Source organism: Bos indicus x Bos taurus, chromosome 19, assembly GCF_003369695.1.
Source record: "Bos indicus x Bos taurus breed Angus x Brahman F1 hybrid chromosome 19, Bos_hybrid_MaternalHap_v2.0, whole genome shotgun sequence".
Lineage (NCBI taxonomy): Eukaryota > Metazoa > Chordata > Mammalia > Artiodactyla > Bovidae > Bos > Bos indicus x Bos taurus.
This window is the reverse complement of record NC_040094.1, coordinates 50,270,341-50,290,694: the sequence shown is the minus strand read 5'-3', so window position 1 is coordinate 50,290,694 and position 20,354 is coordinate 50,270,341.

The following is a 20,354-nucleotide window of genomic DNA, read 5'->3' as shown; positions in this document are numbered from 1 at the left end:
TTTGTGTGTAAGTACCATGTCTTCTTTATCCATTCATCTGTCAATGGACACTGAGGTTGTTTTGGCTATTGTAAATAGTGCTGCCATGAACATAGACATGCATCTATGTTTCTGAATTATGGTTTTCTCTGGGCATATGTTCAGGAACATCCACATTATGTGCATTGATCTCTGCATCATATCAGGCCACAGCTTCCTCTAACAGTACACCACAACTACACTGAGGATTTTCCCCAAATTTGTGACTGTTCTTCAGTCGCTAAATCATGTTCGACTGTTTGCGACTCCATGGCCTGCAGCACGCAGGCTCCTCTGTCCTTCACTATCTCTCGTTTGCTTAAATTCATGTGCGTTGAGTCAATGATGCTGTCTAACCATCTCATCCTTTGTCGCCCCTTCTCCTTTTGCCTTCAATCTTTCCCAGCATCAGGGTCTTTTCCAATGAGTTGGTTCTTCGCATCAGATGGCCAAAGTATTGGAGCTTCAGCATCAGTCCTTCCAGTAAATATGCAGGGTTGATTTCCTGTAGGATTGACTGCTGCTGCTGCTGCTGCTGCTAAGTCGCTTCAGTCGTGTCTGACTCTGTGCGACCCCATAGACGGCAGCCCACCAGGCTCCACCATCCCTGGGATTCTCCAGGCAAGAACACTGGAGCGGGTTGCCATTTCCTTCTCCAATGCATGAAAGTGAAAAGTGAAAGTGAAGTCGCTCAGTCCTGTCTGACTCTATGCGACCCCATGGACTGCAGCCTACCGGGCTCCTCCATCCATGGGATTCTCCAGGCAAGAGTACTGGAGTGGGGTGCCATTGCCTTCTCCGGTAGGATTGACTATTTTTCCCCAAATTATGTAACACTAATTCAGTTACTTACCACTCCTGCCCTGCCTCTTAATTCATTCTTCAAAGCACATAAACTTCCCACATGTAGTTGCTGGCTGAAAGCCAACTTGGTACAGGCAGGCTAGCTGTTTATTCCTGGGGCCAAAGCAGTCCACTCTAGTATTCTTGCCTGGAGAATTCCAGGGACAGAGAAACCTGGCTCCAGTATTCTTGCCTAGAGAATTCCAGGGACAGAGAAGCCTGGCAGGCTATAGTTCGTGGGGCCGCAAAGAGTCGGACACAACTGGGTGACTAACACACACACACACACACACAGACTCTATAGGTGAGTAAATATTTGGATGCCTGATGTTGAATGCGTAGATGTTTATCACACCCCCAGTTCTCCTGGTCAGCTTTTAATCATGACACTATCTCATTTGAGTGTTACTCTTACATTTCTGAACACCCAAGTTCTTTTCTAAAACTTCCTGTTTACTTCACTACATTCACTTGGAATTTTTTGCCTCCAGCTTCCAACTGTACCTTGCCCTTTTGAGTTGAAGACAAATCATGTGTCGTTTCTCCAGCCCTAATCTGAAATATCCCTTTACAAAAATGTTAGTGTCAAACCCGAAGTTCTGATGGCTTTGAAACAACAATCAACCTTGTGTACATGTACGTTCGTGTGTGTGTGTGTGTGTGTGTGTGTGTGAGCCTGTAACTTATGTGGCTGACCCAGGCAAGCTGTTTTCCAGTTTGTTGTATTGACTTTCTCTGCTCAATTATTAGCCCTCTGCTATTCCACACTCCCATAAATTCTCCCTTTTCTACAGCATCCAACCTAGTAGGATGTCTCATTCAAGTCCAAACATTTAACTACTCCTTCACCTGGGAAAAGGAGAAACAGCTTGGAACTTTGCCTTAATGTTCTTGCCCTGGTCCCAGCATGGAGGACTTGAGCTAATAAGTAGCCAAAGAAACTGGACATGGCCTCAGGTTCTACGAGAGTCCAGCCATTCGGTACAGCAACATTAAACCACTGAATCATACACCCGGAATTTAGGGGATACTCATGTTTAACTAGAAGTACAATCGTCTGCACTAAAGGCAGGCACAAACGACCAGGAGTCCTCACTACCCCTCTTTTAATTTATAGAAAGATTCGGTCATCTGTCACTTAAGGGTGTTCAAGGACAGCCAGATCTGGACCTTTGTGATTTTGAAAAAGTCGTATTCTGAAATAACTTTCCTGCTCCCAAGGGATTCTGCATGCAAGCTGCTGGCAGTTTGCTGCTCTTCAGCAACCCTTGGGAATCGTTCTGTGATCTTCAGCACACAGGGGGATTATATTCAGAGCAGTCCAAAGATAGCTTGCTGCTCTCTGTCCAGTCTGTTCTTCAAGCCAATCATCAGTATTAATGTGTGCTGTGCTTCTTCCCAGAGCACAATTTGAAAATTTATAAGTATGTCTACAAGCCCGAATTTTCCCACTCCTATCTTGGCGTTATTCCATTTCTTTGCATTTTGACCCAGATTGTGAATTTTCTTTTCACCTTCATTAAGTACTTTGGAATTTGCCCTTCTGGGGAAGGTAACTCATAGATGCATATCCTTCTACCAAACACTTCAAGAATTTTGAATTATTTTGTAAACTACATTTGGTGTATAGCATGGCCGTCATTTTCATGGCTATGTAATATTCCACTTTGGTTGGAAATCTGTCATTTAAATAGTTCCTTATTGTTTGGCATATAGATTATTTTCTGGATTTTGTTATTATATATAGGGTTGTTGAGAACATCTTTGTAATATAGGTTATGTCTTCTTTTTAATTATTTGTTTTGGATAAGTTCCCAGAAATTGAACACTGGGTCAAAGGATATAAATATTTTTATGACTTTGAGTATTTTCTGCCAGTATCTCCTCCATAGAAAAATTCTACCAGTTTACAATTCCACTGACAATATATGAGTGAGAACATGTGTCTTTTTAAACAAGTATTTGCAGTTTTAAAAATTTGCGATTCTCAACTCGCTAAGCAGTGGCAAGCATCCATTCCCCACATAAGTCCTTTGTTCATTTAATATCTTTAATACTCTCTTTCTGGGTGTTCCTGTGAGGAAGGACAAACCTAGACAAGTCCTCTGATTTATTTAGATATTCGGTGGCTTCCCTATCTTAGAAACATTGTCCGCTATAGAAACAAAAGCATAAGGAATTGCATTTAACTGAATAAACGCATCAATTTTTAAATTTATTTTTGATGTTTTTTATTTTATTTTATTTTTAAACTTTACATAATTGTATTAGTTTTGCCAAATATCAAAATGAATCTGCCACAGGTATACATGTGTTCCCCATCCTGAACCCTCCTCCCTCCTCCCTCCCCATACCATCCCTCTGGGTCGTCCCAGTGCACTAGCCCCAAGCATCCAGTATCGTGCATCGAACCTGGACTGGCAACTCGTTTCTTACATGATATTTTACATGTTTCAATGCCATTTTCCCATATCTTCCCACCCTCTCCCTCTCCCACAGAGTCCATAAGACTGTTCTATACATCAGTGATTTTATACTGGAGCATAATATACATACATTGGTGGCTCAGAAGGTAAAGAATCTGCCTGCAGTGCCAGAGACCCGGCTTCAGTCCCTGGGTCGAGAAGATTCTCCTGGAGAAGGAAATGGAAACCCACTCCAGTATCCTTTCCTGCAGAACTCCGTGGACAGAGGAGCCTGGTGGGCTACAGTTCATGGAGTCGCAGAGAGTCGGACACGACTGAGTGACTGGCACTTTCACCCTGCTGCTTGCTTTCTTTCATAGTCGATTTACAATGTTGTAGAAGTTTTCAGATGAACAGCAGAGTGATTCGATTACTTGTTGCTGTTGTCTAGTCCCTAAGTCGTGTCCAACTCTTTTGTGGCCCCATACACTATAACCCACCAGGCTCCTCTGCCCATGGGATTTCCTAGGCAAGAATAACTGGAGTGGGTTGCCAGTTCCTTCTCCAGGGGATCTTTCCAACCCAGAAAAGATCGAACCTTCATCTCCTGCATTGGCAGGTGGATTCTTTAACCACTGAGCCACCAGGGAAGCCCAACTATACCTGTATTCATTCTTTCTCAGATTCTTTTCCAATAAGTCATTACAAAGTGCTGAGTAGAGTTCCCTGTGCTACACAGGAGGTCCTAGTTGGTTATCGAGCCTATATTACAGCAGTGTCTGTATGTTCATCTCTCCGCCCAGCCTTTCCTCTTTGGTAACCATAAGTTTGTTTCCAAAGTCTGTGACTGTGTTTCTGAACAAACATAAATGTAAAGCCATTTTGTTTTCATTTTTCACTGATGACAAACACTGAATGCATTTTTTCACTCGAGGATTTCCTGGAAACCACCATATATGTGCCATCCAGTTTTTTTGCTTTTTTTGTTTGTTTGTTTGTTTAACCAAGGGAGTAAAAACGTGAAATTTCCTTTAGAATTAGTGATTTCCTGATTCTAACAGAACCTGCCTAAAGGACAGAACAGAGTCCTTTCAAAGTCTCTCATTTAACTTGGAAAGAATGTGATGATGGATTACACGTGTGCTCCAAAAAAGGAAGGTAACAGTGCATCTCCTCTCGTGAGCCACGTGAGAGTCCTTCTGGAGGGACAGAGAATCTTTTCTCAAGGAGGATGGCCATTTCTCACTCATAACAAGGACAAGGTATAAAATTAAGCCTCGGGTTAGTTTGGAATCTGACTGCAGTCTTTCCTTTTTTTGCTGTCAGTGTTGTGTGTTGATGTCAGCTTTCTATTTTGAAAGAATTACAGATTCAAAAGACGTTACAAAGAAAGGTACATGGATGGTCTAAAACTTCCCGCAGTGATAACAGCTTATATAACTACCATACCATGTCACAACCAGGAAACTGACAGGGATACAATCCATAAAGCTTATGCAGATTTCAGCAGCCTTACACACACTCGTTGATGTGTGTGCAAGTGTGTGTGTATGATTCTATGCGGTTTTATCACTTGTGTGCCTTCATGTAACTCTTGTCACACTCAGTACACAGAACTACTCCATCACTATAGAACTCCCTCATTCTGTCCCTTTATTTATTTGTTTTAGGTCTCAGAAAGTGGCATGTAGGATCTTAGTTCGCCAGCCAGGGATCAACCCGTACCACCTACACTGGACTCACGGAGTCTTAACCACAGGACCGCCAGGGAAGTCCCTATACTGTCGATTTATAAGCAAGCCCCATCTCCCCACACCACCCCCCCTCACCCTGTCCCTACAAAACTTTTAAAAACAAAGACAATATTTCACTGGGGGAAATAGCCATATCAATTTTTCTTTCTATTATAACACGCTCATTATGGCTTTCAAACTTCTATTAGGCTATTTTTCTATTGTGGTCAATGGCACTCCACTCCAATACTCTTGCCTGGAAAATCCCATGGATGGAGGAGCCTAGTAGGCTGCAGTCCATGGGGTCTCGAAGAGTCGGACACGGCTGAGCGACTTCACTTTCACTTTTCACTTTCATGCATTGGAGAAGGAAATGGCAACCCACTCTAGCGTTCTTGCCTGGAGAATCCCAGGGGGATTCTGGTGGGCTGCCATCTATGGGGTTGCACAGAGTCTGACACGACTGAAGTATCTTAGCAGCAGCAGCAGCATACACCGCATAAGATTTATCCCTTTAACTATTTTAAGTGTATAGTTCAGTGGCACTAAGTATATTCACAATGCTGGGTGAGCATCACCAGCACTCATTTCCAGAAATTTTTCATCATCCCAAACAGAAACTCTGTAGATAAACAGTATCTCTCTATCCTTCCTCCCTCCAGCTCCTGATAACCTCTATTCTACTTCCTGTCCCTATAAATTTGCCTGTTCTGGATGTTTGCTATAAATGGAATCATACAATATTTGGCTTGTATCACTTTGCAAAATGTTGTCAAGTTCCATTCATTTTAAAGCATGTGTCAGACATTTTAAAAGGATTATTTTATTGGAAATATATCTGATAGGCTGATAAACACACCTTCCCGTGTGTTCCATTTTTTTTAACAGAAGTTTTCTAAAGCTGTGTCATGTTGTGTAAATCACTTCATCTTTCTGAGCCTTCATTTCTTTTTTTAAAAATAGTTTATTTCTTTTTGGCTATGCTGCATCTTCATTGCCACAAGGGCTTTTTCTCCAGTTGCAGCGAGTCAGGGCTGCTCTCCAGTTTCGGTGCTCTGGCGTCTCATTGCAGAGCACAGACTCTAGACATGCAGGCTTCAGTAGCTGCAGCACGTGGGCTCAGTAGTTACGGTTCCCAGGGGAGCACAGGCTCAATAGTTGTGGCACACGAGTTTGGTCGCTCCATGGCGTGTGGGATCTTCCTGCATCAGGGATTGAATTCATGTCTCCTGCACTGGTAAGTGGGTTCTTTACCACTGAGCCACCAGGGCCGCCCAGCCTTCCTTTCTTTAAGTGTAACAGTAAGTGGCATATTTTATAGCTCGATGGCAAGTATGCAAAAATAAGATTGCCACCTGGTTGTGGAAGCTGCTGCTGAAGAACCATGAGAAAAAGAGAGTGTACAAACAAGTTCGAACAAAAGCCCCATGCGAAAGATGAGGTAGCTCATGAGAAAGAGACGTTGGCCATTTCCTAGAGCTCCATCATTATGCGAAGCTCCTTTCATTTCAAGTCTATTTTGAGTGAGTCTCTTCCTTTCAACCACAGGAGGTAACTAAAAGCAGTTGGGAAGTAGGTTGAAAAGTCCTTTATAGACACAAGTTTGCCAAAGGAAACAAATGGAAGAAATGCAAATTTGTGTTTCCTTTCCAGGACTTCAACAAACATTAAAAACATCCCAAGTGAAAATGTTTCAAGAATAAGGTGAAAGACATTTCTGCTTCAAAAAAAAAAAAAAAACTATACAGATGAAGCCGGACCCGCAAAACCTGCTTCATTTTCATGCGTGCAAGTTGTAAAATAATTGTTTTACTCAAGTAAAGAGGGTTAAATGAGGGTATGTGGATTTTTTTCCCCCAACTTTAAACTTTTTATTTTGCACTAGGATATTGCCGGTTAACAGTGTCGTGGTAATTTCGGGCGAACAGTGAAGGAACTCAGCCGTACATATACATGTATCCATTCTCCCCGAAATCCCCTCCCATCCGGGCTGACACATAACATTGAGCAGACTTCCCTGTGCTATACAGTATGTCCTGGTTGGTTATCCACTTTAGATACAAAGGGCACTTGGTTTTTTTAAATAACAACAGCAGCAAACTGACCCGTGTATCCGGTGGGTTAACACTGTGTTGTATTCACATTCTTTTGAGCAATATGTTTTCTGTTCAGAATATAAAAATATCCAAAAGTTCCCTTTTTTCTGATTTGCAGGTGTAATTTAGATCTAGATGAAAAAGCTTCTTAGCATAATGAGACCTTCCCCAACCTGATGAACAGCTTTTAAGTCAGATCTGATTAATACACAGAAAAACTCAACCAAGAAAGGCCAAGACTTTAATTGGTTTTGCTGAATACCAGCACCTCAGCTAAAACTCTTCAGTGATTCCTTTTAAATAAAATTGAACCAAAAGTACCCAAAGAAGCATTCATAGCTTAAAAATGAATCTTCAAATCTGAATCCAAATAGGAATCAACTATTTTCATTGCTTTGGTTGAGTTCCTTTCCTTCCCTCCTCTCTGCATCTTTCTTGATTCTTCAAAGGAAGAGCAAGGACTTTGCTGGTGCTCCAAGCTCCCAATGCGGTGGGGGAGGGCCCCAAGTCCCATCCCTTGTCAGGGAACTAGATCCTACATGCCATGACTAAAGATTCCACATGCCGCCACTAAGACCAGGTACAGCCAAATAAATATTGGGCTTTCCTGGTGATCCTGTGGTTAAGAATCCACCTTGCAATGCAAGGCATCCTGGTTCCATTCCTGGTCCAGGAAGATCCCACATGCCGAAGGGCAATTGAGCCTGCGCTCTGGAGCCCGCGAGCCACAACTACTGAAGCCCAAGCCCCTAGAGCCACTGCTCCACGAGAAGCCATGGCAGTGAGCAGTCTGAGCGCTACAGCTAGAGACAGCCCTTGCACAGCACTGAAGACCCAGCAGAGCCAAAAATAAATATTTTTTTAAAAAAAGAAAACCAAGGAAAGGTGCGTTAAAAAGTAGACCATCTCGCTATCTTCTGAGTGGACAATCTTAGAGTCTTTCTTCCCAGTGAAAGCACTGAAACCCGTAAAGGGACCCCTAAGATTTCGTATGGTATTCTCTTCTCGCCCATTCCAAGGCTTTTGCTATTTCACTTTCCTCTCCAGCCCAAACATCTGGCCTATTCATGACCAATACACATAATGGTTCTCTAATCCTAGTCCCACCTGCTGTAATGCTGGCCACTGGGTCTCCAAGACCTTCCCTCAAACCCATCTCCCCACCCCCCAAGCCCCCAAGACAATGGAAACCGCCACCCCTGTCTAAACACTAGCAGATAAAGATGTCTCTCTGACATCCCAAACTCTTAAAACATTTTCCTACTGAACCACGGTCACTAGGGTTTTAAACACTAACATAAAGTGATATTGCTGGTCCTTCAGCTGCACTGAGATTGGCCTGGTTTCCCTAAAGAGCGTGAGGAAATGTGGACCACGTTCTGAACAACCAACCCTCAAAGTTGTAAAGTAATTATTTTGTAACATTGTAAAGTAATTTTTCCTTTGGGAACACAACTCTTCCAGAGTTTGGGGATTCCTTGTGTATATGCATATTTGTAACAACATTTATAGATACTACTTTAATGTAATTCAGGGAAGAAGTCATCTACTGTTTGAGATAATGAATTTAATTTTACAGGAATTTAATCTCATTTAATTCCATTAAAAATAATTTCCTGGTATGAAAATACTATGTAAACTGCAAAATTCTAAGCCATTTTATCTCCAGTTATCAAAATTTAGATGACAAAAAGAAAAAAGATCTAGGTATAGCTAACGTTTGCCATGAAGACAGCGCCCAAAATGTGTAGCAGAAAAATGGAAATGTTTGTCAAGAGCACCAACTCTCTTGCTTCCTTCCTATTGACTTCATTACTTCATTTGTCACAAAGACAAAACTTAAGCAATTTATAAATCTATCTTTATACCAAAAAAAGGTAGTCAACTAAAAGTTTAGGTTGAGTAGAATGATGAAATTGGGACTTCCCTGGCAGTTCACTAGTTAAGACTCTGTGCTCCCAACACAGGGGGCCTGGGTTTGATCCCTGATTGGGAAACTAAGATGCTATGTACTGCACCATCTGACTCCCAAAAAAAATAATTTTAAAAATGAAATTATTTTGGAGAGCTGGTTGAGAAGGAGGGGTTTAGTGCATTGTTTGTCTCTAATTGCATCACATTGCTTTTCTTTAATCCACACACAGCCTCATACTTACTCATGGAACATGGCATGGAGGGGAACAATTCCCAGACAGCTGAACAGGGCCCTAGTCCAGGCCCACTTGGCCTTCCCCTTAGCAGCAGTTCTACAAAGAAGTTCACCAGTACTGCCCCCAGGCTGCCCGATTTGCCAGACCAAATACAGATTGGGGTGGAAAAGGTTTCAGTTAGTTCAGTCCAGTTGCTCAGTCGTGTCTGACTCTTTGTGACCCCAGGGACTGCAGCACGCCAGGCTTCCCTGTCCATCACCCACTCCCGCAGTTTACTCAAACTCATGTCCATTGAGTCGGTGATGCCATCCAACCATCTCATCCTCTGTCGTCCCCTTCTCCTTCCGCCTTCAATCCTTCCCAGCATCAGGGTCTTTTCCAATGAGTCGGTTCTTTGCATCAGGTGGCCAAAGTATAGGAGCTTCAGCATCAGTCCTTCCAATGAATATTCAGGACTGATTTCCTTTAGGATGGACTGTTTGATCTCCTTGCAGTCCAAGAGACTCTCAAGAGTCTTCTCCAACACCACAGTTCAAAAGGTTTAAGCAGCCTCAAACCTCTTCCTCAGCCGCACCCCCTCAATGTATTGGCACAGACTATTAAGTCAACCTCTTCCTAGGCTGACCTGAGTGCTTTCTCTTCGCTTGCATCCCCTCCCAGCCCTCCCTGCAAACTGGGTCATAGAGCCAGTCTCTTTGGTCCTCATTCTGATCCTGATAGAATTTATTTTATAATCTAATACAGTCTTTCATCCTTTTCCTCCCTTTTCATTCCTTCTTTCCTTTCACAGTGCCTGTTATGTAGCAGACACTAGGAGAGCACAGGGGACATAAAGGGGAGCAAAAATAAATCTGATCTCTCACCTAGTAGTTTAGTGGAAAAGATACATAGTACTTACAATTCACACAAATAAATGTGTCATTGCTACTCGATACAGGGTCAGTGAAGCAGAGTTACATCATTCTAGAAGAGCAGAGAATTCAGGATAGAGGACTGAGATGTGGAGACTGAGATGTGAAAGGTGAGTGGCAGTTAGTTGATTTAGGAGGAGCTAAAAGCATTCCCAGCAAGAGAAAGAGTAGGTACAAAGCCCCTGAGGTGAGAGAGGGCATGCATGCATGCGTGCTCAATCGTGTTCAGCTCTTTGCAACCCTATGGACTGTAGCCCACCAGGCTCCTCTGTCCGTGAGATTCTCCAGGCAAGAATACTGGAGTGGGTTGCCCTGTCCTCCTCCAGGGGATATTCCTGACCCAGGGATCCAACCCACATCTCCCACATCTGCATTGTCAGGCAGATTCTTTACCACTCAGCCACAAGGGAACCTCGGGAAAGGGCATAGCCTGTTCCAAAACAATGTAGCTTGAGTCAGAGAACAAAGGACATTTGATGAGAGATGATGCCCAAAGTCAGATCTTACAAAGCCCTTGTGGGTAGGGTTGCCAGATTTAGTGAATAAAAATACGGGATGCCAGGTTGAATTTAATTCATATAAGCAATGAATAATTGCATGGGATACATTTACACTAGAAAATTATGTGTTATCTGAAATTCAAATTTAACTGGGCATCCTGTGTCTTATTTGGCAACCCTACTTGTGGGTCAGGTAAGGATTTGATCTGGTTCATCCTGAGACCAAGGTATTAAAATATCAAAGGATGCTAAGCAGGGAGTGGCATAATCAGATTCAAATTTTGAATAGATCATACTGGCTACAGATTGAAAGGGGGCAAGTGGAGAAGCAGGTGACAAGCAAGCAGTTACAGTGGCCAACTTGGACTTGAGTGGTGGTGGAGGAGAGAGGTGGGCAATTGGAGGAATTTTTTTTTAATTTCTTAGTTTTAATTTCAAATGTGGTCATTATTTTGTTATTGTTTTTAAAATGTGTATTTTATTTATTTGGCTGTGCCAGGTCTTGGTTGCCGAATGCAGGATCTTTAGTTTTGACATATGGAATCTAGTTCCCTGACCAAGGATCAAACCTGGGGCTCTGTATTGGGAGGGCAAAGCCTTAGCCGCTAGACCACCAGGAAAGTCCCTGCAGTGATTTTTAGAAGATAAAGTCAGTAGCACTTGGGATCTACTCAGGTCCCACTGCTTTAGACACCTTCCAAGTGCGAATGAGGCCCAAATCCACATCTCCAACCTGAGTGTGCCAGGAATTCCAGGCTCAGATGGGCTACCAACTTGTTTGGCATCTCCTACTGAACACAGTCAAAATAGAACTCTGGCTCTGCCTCCCTGTGAAACCATCTCCCCTGCCCACCCTCCCCCATGTCAGTAAAGAACACCCCAATTCACCTGATCCTTCAAGGCAAACACACCCTTAATTGCGCTTCTCCTCTCACTCAATCCATCCTCCATCCTGTTGACTCTACCCATTAAATCCCATTCTGAACTGATCCATTTTTTTCTCTCTCCACTGTTATCAGCCACCACAAACCACCATCTATTGCATCTAGAAGACTGCAGAGCCTCAAAACTGCTATTTCTCTTTCTACTTTTATTCACCTCTAAACCATTCTCCTCTTGGGAGCAAGGATGATCTTTTCAAAACAGAAATCAGACCTTAGGTTAAAACCCTTCAGTGACTTCTTATTACATTTAGAATATACCAACTCCTCTTCTAGCCTACAGAGAGCCCTACAAGATCAAAGGTCCCTGCCTTTCTCAGCCTCATCGTCTTTCATTCTTTCCCTTACCTGACCCCTTCTTGTCTATCAAATCTCACTGGAAAGATCTTATCTTTAGGGAGACTTAAAAAAAATTATTTGGCTGTGTCAGAGGTTAGTTGTGGCACATGGGCTCTGTAGTTAAGGAGAGTGGGCTTAGTTGCCCTGTGGCAGTTCCCTGACCAGGGATTGACCTGTGTCCTCTGCATTGCAAGGTGGATTCTTAACCACTGGGCCACCAGGGAAGTCCCTGGAAAGGTCTCATCTTTCAGGAGACTTTTCTTGAGCAGATTGTCTCCTATCGCTAGATTGTGAGCTTTCTGAGAACAGGAACTTCCCCTGTCTCCTTCACTGCAAAATACACAGTTCCTAGACATCATCAGGCTTCCCAGATGGCTCAGTGGGTAAAGAATCTGCCTGCAATTCAGGAGATGCTGGAGACACGGGTTCGATCTCTGAATCAATCCCCTAGAAGAGGGAATGGCAACCCACTCCAGTATTCTTGCCTGGACAATCCCATGGACAGAGGGGCTCGGCGGGCTTCAGTCCACAGGGCTGCAAAGAGTTGGACACAACTGAAGCGACTGAGCAGGCAGGCACTCAGGCACTCATCAGCACTCGGGAAATAGATAAATGCACTGGAGCAGTTTGGATCTTCGAGACGAGGGATAAGAAGTATCAGTGGTATCCAGCCAGATCTGAAGCTCTGTCCTGCTCCTGCTTCACCCTCATCCCCAGCCCGGTGCCTGGAAACTACTTCCGGTGACCAGACCTTTCTTGGGTTGCTTATTCATTCACCTGCAAGTACTCCCTTTTCCAGAGCTCTGGTCACTGCTCAGGGCTTCTCAGACTTCAGCTTGGACCCCTGGAGATGACAAGTTGCCCAAACTCTTCCTGAAGATTGTTGGGCTCTGTGAACACTGGACTCTGTTCACCTATCTGAAACCCCTCAACCCAGGTCTTCTCTCCCACTTCCGTATCCTGTTACAATTAAATCACAAGTGCTGGCTTGACCCCAAATTCCAAACACACCCTTTGGGAGTTTGGCATTCACAGGGAGGGCGCTAGCATGAAATTGAAATGTACACAGATTATGACAGAAGAGTTTAGATTCTTCCTTTATCTCTGATATTTGCTGTGGTAAACATCTTCAGAGGTGCCTGCCTGAGTGCCAGTCATATTGTCCAGCTCCCGTCTGTGGTCTTGACATTTACCGCAGAGGCATTCTGAGATTCTAAAACTGGAAAACAGATCTCAGGATATCTTAGATCTTGATTTAAGAACCATTACAGCTTCTATATAACATTGGAGATTTGGTAGAATATATCTATTACCATCCATCCTGCTCCCAGAATGGTGCTTCTAGAAATGTTCCTTTGGCAAAGCACTTACTATATCCCACTCATGCAATGCACAAGTCATCAACTGTCAACCTTCCATGAAAAATCTATAATGGGTAACATCCTCCCTTTTGAATATGGGCAGGCATCCCTACTGTATAATTAGACTTATTCATTGTATATTTATCACCTGATTCTATTCTAGGAATCGAATGTGAGAGGCGATATTTTCCCCCAGCCTTCATAGCTAGGCAGCCAAGCAGCATAAACATGACAAGCAATCCAGACAGAATGAACATCCACAGCTCACATAAAAATGTACAGGGTCACAGCTGCCTTTGAAGACCAACTCTTAAACATCTCTAACCAGAGATGGATAGCCTGCCTTGTTCTTGCTCATTGACTTTGATTGATTCATCTTGGAAGAGGAATGCTTTGACCCGTTCTTATCTTAAGCTAGGTTGCAAAAGACTCCTAGTTCATTCATTACAGCTGGTGTCCTTCCAAAAAGGACCACAATCTCCTTTAACTGCTTACCAAACTCAGACTCAAATTTATGAACAAACATGCCAGGGCAGTTCCAGGCTTCTCAATCTGTTAAGTCTTCCTTTATCCTAACGGGTCAAGTGCACGTCCCATTTATTACAACAGCTTGCCATGTAAGCATGATTTATTCAACAAGCATATATGAAACTCTTTATATGGATCAGACACAACTGCTGGTGCCATGAATACAAAGATGTAAAGTCATTCATTTCCATCAAATGGCACATTTTTACTGATTGTCTACAAAGTGCTAGGAAATGGGGATGCATAAGGAAATAGGACAGGCAGGGCCCCTCTACCCTCAAGAAACTTATGATACAGTGGGAAAGCTTAGGTGAGTGAGCAAACAGATAAAACAGGTAAGTTCAGTTCAGGTGCTCAGTCCTGTCCGACTCTTTGCCACCCCATGGACTGCAGCACACTAGGCTTCCCTGTCCATCACCAACTCCCAGAGCTTGTTCAAACTCATGTCCATCGAGTTGATGATGTCATCCAACCATCTCATCTTCTGTCATCCCGTTCTCCTCCTACCTTCAATCTTTCCCAGCATCAGGATTTTTCCAGGGAGTCAGTTCTTCACATCAGGTGGCCAAAGTATAGGAGGAGACCTAACCCTAACCCTAACCCTTCCAATGAATATTCAGGACTGATTTCCTTTCAGATGGACTTGTTTGATCTCTTTGAAGTCCAAGGGACTCTCAAGAGTCTTCTCCAACACCACAAATTACTAAAATAGGTAAAAACTGTGATAAAAAAAGGAAACAGATAAATTGAATTATGGGGGGTGGAGGATGGACAATTCAGCCCAATGACATCTATCCAAAAAAAAAAGGAAGAAACAAAGAAAATTTTTACATCTATCTCCAGGCTTTCCAAGTGTCGATAGGGGTAAAGAATCCACCTGCAATGCAGGAGACCAGGAGACATGCGTTTGATCCCTGTGTCAGCAAGATCCCCTGGAGGAGGGCATGGCAACTCACTCCAGTATTCTTGCCAGGAGAATCCCATGGACAGTGGAGCCAGGCAGACTACAGTCCATAGGATCACAAAGAGTTGGACATGACTGAAGCGACTTAGCACATCTCCAGTCTCATAATCATTTCTAGGGCTAAAAATGAGTCAGAAGTTGTTCCAATTCTAGCATCTGTAAGAGTTCAGTAGCCTTCCCAGTGCAGCTGTTCTGTTACTTATCCTAAGATCTCTTGGGCATCAGGAAGGTGGGGCTTAGTTTTCACTTCTGAGGTGAAAGCCCTCCCATATTTTCTTCTTCTTTTGACTCCCTCAGCGTCTTTACACCCATTTCAGACTCCAGAACTCAGGAAAGGTTGCTCTATTACTCTTTTCTTGAACCAGGAACTTTGATCTCACCCTTTCCAGGCAGGTAAACTTGATCACTATGCTTGGTCCTCAAGTACAAGTCAAGGTATAACCCTTGGAAGTCCTGAGGCTCTTTCAGGGAGTTCAGGAACACAAACTGTCCAGATGTTATTTTCCCTTGGTGGGGACAGTTTGGAGCTCTTTTGGTGTGGTTTGACACATGATTCCATGAGGGACTGAATACAGAAGCAGATATGAGCATCCAGTTATCTTTTATTAAAGTGAAAGTTAAGGCACTCAGTCATGTCCAACTCTTTGCGACCCCATGCACTGTAGCCCACCAGGCTCCTCCATGTATGGAATTTTCCAGGAAAGAGTACTGGAGTGGGTTCCCATTTCCTTCTCCAGGGGATCTTCCTGAACCAGGGATCAAACCCAGGTCTCCCACATTGCAGGCAGACACTTTACCACCTGAGCCATCAGGGAAGCCCATCTTTTATTAAGCCAGACATTAAAGAGATTTGCAAAAGGGTAAAACAATGTCCCTCTTCTCACTAAATTGTTTTTTTCAAATTATTTTTCATGAAAATATTACTTATGTTAACATGTAATGAATTGATTGTTATTTACCTGGTGGCTCAGATGGTAAAGAATCTGCCTGCAATTCAGGAGACCTGGGTTCAATCCCTGGGTTGAGAAGATCCCCTGGAGAAGGGAACAGCTACCCACTCCAGTATTCTGGCCTGGAGAATTCCATGGACTGTATAGTTCATGGGGTCGCAAAGAGTCGGACACGACTGAATGACTTTCACACACACAAAAATGAATACATATTTCATAATTCCTCACCTTTAACTTCTAATATAGTAAATATCAATATATATATCCCATAAAATAGAAGTTTTTTTTGTAATCCTCGGTCATGTCTAGGAGTGTAGAGGGAATCCTGAAAACACAAAGTTTGAGAATCCCTGTTTTAAAGCCTTCAGGCTGAAGATGAGGGAAAGCACAAATACAAAAGAATGAGTAAACTTGCTCTCTTAATTCATTAGTCCCACGAATATTTATGGGACAGGCGCTACGCCAGACACTTGTGACAGATCTAGAGTCCCTTCAAAGAAATACATATAATGGGGGAAATATAGAAGTCACTGGCACATCCCCGTTCTGAACATTTCAATCACACTGGTGTCCTGAATCAGACATTTGATCCAGTCTCGGAGAGTCAGAGAAGACTTCCTGGAGGAGGAGGTGTCTAGGCTGGCATCTCAAACACGGGTAGTAGGTGCAAAACACAGTTCAGCAGAGAGACTGATTTTGTTGTTTTTGTTTAGTAGCTAAGTCGTGTCCAACTCTTTCGAGATACACTGGAGTGGGTTGCCATTTCTTTCTCCAGGGGATCTTCCCAACCCAGGGATCGAACCTGAGTCTCCTATTTGTGAGGCAGATTCTTTACCACTGAGCCACCAAGGAAGCTGAAAGAGGCTTGGAGGAAAAGAAAGGTTTCAGAGAGGCCAGGATATCTATGCTGAATCTTACTGTATTTCTTTTCCAAATAACAAAGGGGCCACAAATCCAATGTCAACCACATTAGTCATTTTGAAACATAAAAGACCTATTAATCTTATTAAGAATTTACACCCTGGTGAAGGAAATGGCAACCCACTCCAGTATTCTTGCCTTGGAAATTCCATGGACAGAAGAGCCTGGCAGGCCTTCTCATCCTCTGTTGCTGCCTTCACCTTAAAATTTTTTTTTTACAATAAGGAATTTCCTGCTGGTCCAGTGGTTAGGACTCCCAATGCAGGGGGCATGGGTTTGATCCCAGGTTGGGGAACTAAGACCCCAAATGCTTCATGGCTCAACAGTTCAGTTCAGTTCAGTCGCTCAGCCGTGTCTGACTCTTTGAGACTCCATGGACTGCAGCACACCAGGCCTCCCTTTCCATCACTAACTCCCAGAGTTTACTGAAACTCATGTCCATTGAGTCAGTGATGCCATCCAACCATCTCATCCTCTGTCATCCCCTTCTCTTCCCATTTTCAATCTTTCCCAGCAAGGAGTTTTTCAAATGAGTCAGTTCTTCACATCAGGTGGCCAAAGTATTGGAGTTTCAGCTTCAGCATCAGTCCTTCTGATGAATATTCAGCACTGATTTCCTTTAGGATGGACTGGTTGGATCTCCTTGCAGTCCAAGGGACTCTCAAGAGTCTTCTCCAACACCACAGTTCAAAAGCATCAATTCTTCTGCACCCAGCTTTCTTAATAGTCCAACTCTTACACCCACACATGACTATTGGAAAAACCATAGCTTTGACTAGATGGACCTCAGGTAGCAAAGTAATGTCTCTGCTTTTGAATATGCTATCTAGGTTGGTCATAACTTTTCTTCCAAGGAGCAAATGTCTTTTAATTTCATGGCTGCAGTCACCATCTGCAGTGATTTTGGAGCCCAAGAAAATAGTCTGTCACTGTTTCCCTGTCTATTTGCCATGAAGTGATTGGACCGAATGCCATGATCTTAGTTTTCTGAATGTTGAGTTTTAAGCCAACTTTTTCACTCTACTCTTTCACTTTCATCAAGAGTCTCTTTAGTCTTTCTTTGCGTTTTGCCATAAGGGTGGTGTCATCTGCATATCTGAGGTTATCTCTCCCAGCAATCTTGATTCCAGCTTGTGCTTCTTCCAGCCCAGCATTTCTCATGATGTACTCTGCATAGAAGTTAAATAAGCAGGGTGACAATATACAGCCTTAATGTACTCCTTTCCTGATTTGGAACCAGTCTGTTGTCCCATGTCCTGTTCTAACTGTTGCTTCTTGACCTGCATACAGATTTGACAGGAGGCAGGTCAGGTGGTCTGGTATTCCCATCTCTTGAAGAATTTTCCTGTTGTGATCCACACAGTCAAAGGCTTTGACATAGTCAATAAAGCAGAAGTATATGTTTTTCTGGAACTCTCTTGCTTTTTCGATGATCCAATGGATGTTGGCAATTTGATCTCTGGTTCCTCTGCCTTTTCTAAATCCAGCTTGAACATCTAGAAGTTCACGGTTCACATACTGTTGAAGCCTGGCTTGGAGAATTTTGAGCATTACTTTGCTAGCATGTGAGATGAGTGCAATTGTGTGGTAGTTTGAACATTCTTTCTTTGGGATTGGAATGAAAACTGACCTTTTCCAGTCCTGTGGCCACTGCCGAGTTTTCCAAATTTGCTGGCATATTGAGTGCAGCACTTTCACAGCACCATCTTTTAGGATTTAAAATAGCTCTACTGGAATTCCATCACCTCCACTAGCTTTGTTCATAGTGACGCTTCCTAAGGCCCACTTGACTTCACATTGCAGGATATCTGGCTTTAGGTGAGTGATCACACCTAAAATGATCACATCTGGGTCATGAGTTCTTTTCTGTACAGTTCTTCTGTGTATTCTTGCAACCTCTTCTTAGTAACTTCTGCTTCTGTTAGGTCCATACCATTTCTGTCCTTTATTGAGCCCATCTTTGCATGAAATGTTCCCTTGGTATCTCTGATTTTCTTGAAGAGATCTCTAGTCTTTCCCATTCAATTATTTTCCTCTATTTCTTTGCACTGATCCCTGAGGAAGGCTTTCTTATCTCTCCTTGCTATTCTTTGGAACTCTGCATTCAAATGGGTATATCTTTCCTTTTCTCCTTTGCCTTTCACTTCTCTTCACAGCTATCTGTAAGGCTCCTCAGACAACCATTTTGCCTTTTTGCATTTCTTTTTCCTGGGGGTGGTCTTGATACCTGCCTCCTGTACAATGTCAGGAACCTCAGTCCATAGTTCTTCAGGCACTCTATCTATCAGATCTAATCCCTTGAATCTATTTCTCACGTTCACTGTATAATCATAAGGGATTTGATTTAGGTCATACCTGAATGGGCTAGTGGTTTTCCCTAGTTTCTTCAATTTAAGTCTGAATTTGGCAATAAGGAGTTCATGATCTGAGACATAGTCAGCTCCCAGTCTTGTTTTTGCTGACTGTATAGAGCTTCTTCATCTTTGGTTGCAAAGAATATAATCAGTCTGATTTCAGTACTGACCATCTGGTGATGTCCATGTGTAGAGTCTTCTCTTGTGTTGTTGGAAGAGGGTGTTTGCTATGACCAGTGCATTCTCTTGCCAAAACTCTATTAGCCTTTGCCCTGCTTCATTCTGTACTCCAAGGCCAAATTTGCCTGTTACTCCAGGTATTTCTTGACTTTCTACTTTTGTTTGGCTCAACAACAACAGAACAGATTTACAGTAGGGGAGTTCCCTGGTTACCTAGTGGTTAGGATTTGGGGCTTTCACTGCAATGGCCCAGGTTGGATCTCTGGTGGGGGAACTGAGATCCCACAAGCACAGCCAAAAAGAAAAAAATTCACAGTAGGTATTTAATTCTTTCATGATAGCTGCATTAGGCTTCCCTGATAGCTCAGTTGGTAAAGATTCTGCTTAAAGTGCAGGAGACCCCGGTTCAGGAAGATCCCCTGGAGAAGGTAAACCCACTTCAGTATTCTTGAGCTTCCCTTGTGGCTCAGCTAGTAAAGAATCCGCTGCAATGCGGGAGACCTAGGTTTGATCCTTGGGTTGGGAAGATCCCCTGGAGAAGGGAGAGGTTACCCACTCCAGTATTCTGACCTGAGAATTCCATGGACAGTCCATGGGATCGCAAAGAGTTGGTCATTACCGAGCGATTTTCACTTCTTTTTTTTTTTTTTTGAGAGCTGCATAGTCTCCTTTCTCCTATGTTGTAATGCTGTGACCATAAGCAAACACACACAAGGGATGATCTCTGTGGATGCTTAATCTAAACTGATGTGGAGGTATTTTGCCCTGTCTTGGAGCACATAGAACATATTTCAATAATTACCTGTTTAGATGGTTTCTCCCTAAGAACATAGACACTTTCTCTTTTCTGAGTTGTTGTGATACATTATTGACTGAATCAGTCATGTTTATCTTAAAAATCTCTCCTGGAAATGGTCTTTTCCCCAAAAAATTGCCCAGGGGAACCTTTCACATCACCTGCTTCATCAGACAAGTTTGAATTTCTTATAGGCTGGAGAGATTTCTACATGGGTGCTCGAAACAGGAGAGAGACATTGTCTGTCTTCCCCGTTTGCCTGTCAACATTGTCTGTCAACCCAGGAGGCCCAAAAGGCTGCAGAGACTCGACCTTTTCTGAGAAGTAGCGGGACTTAAGCATTTTTTTCAGCTAGGTACAGTAT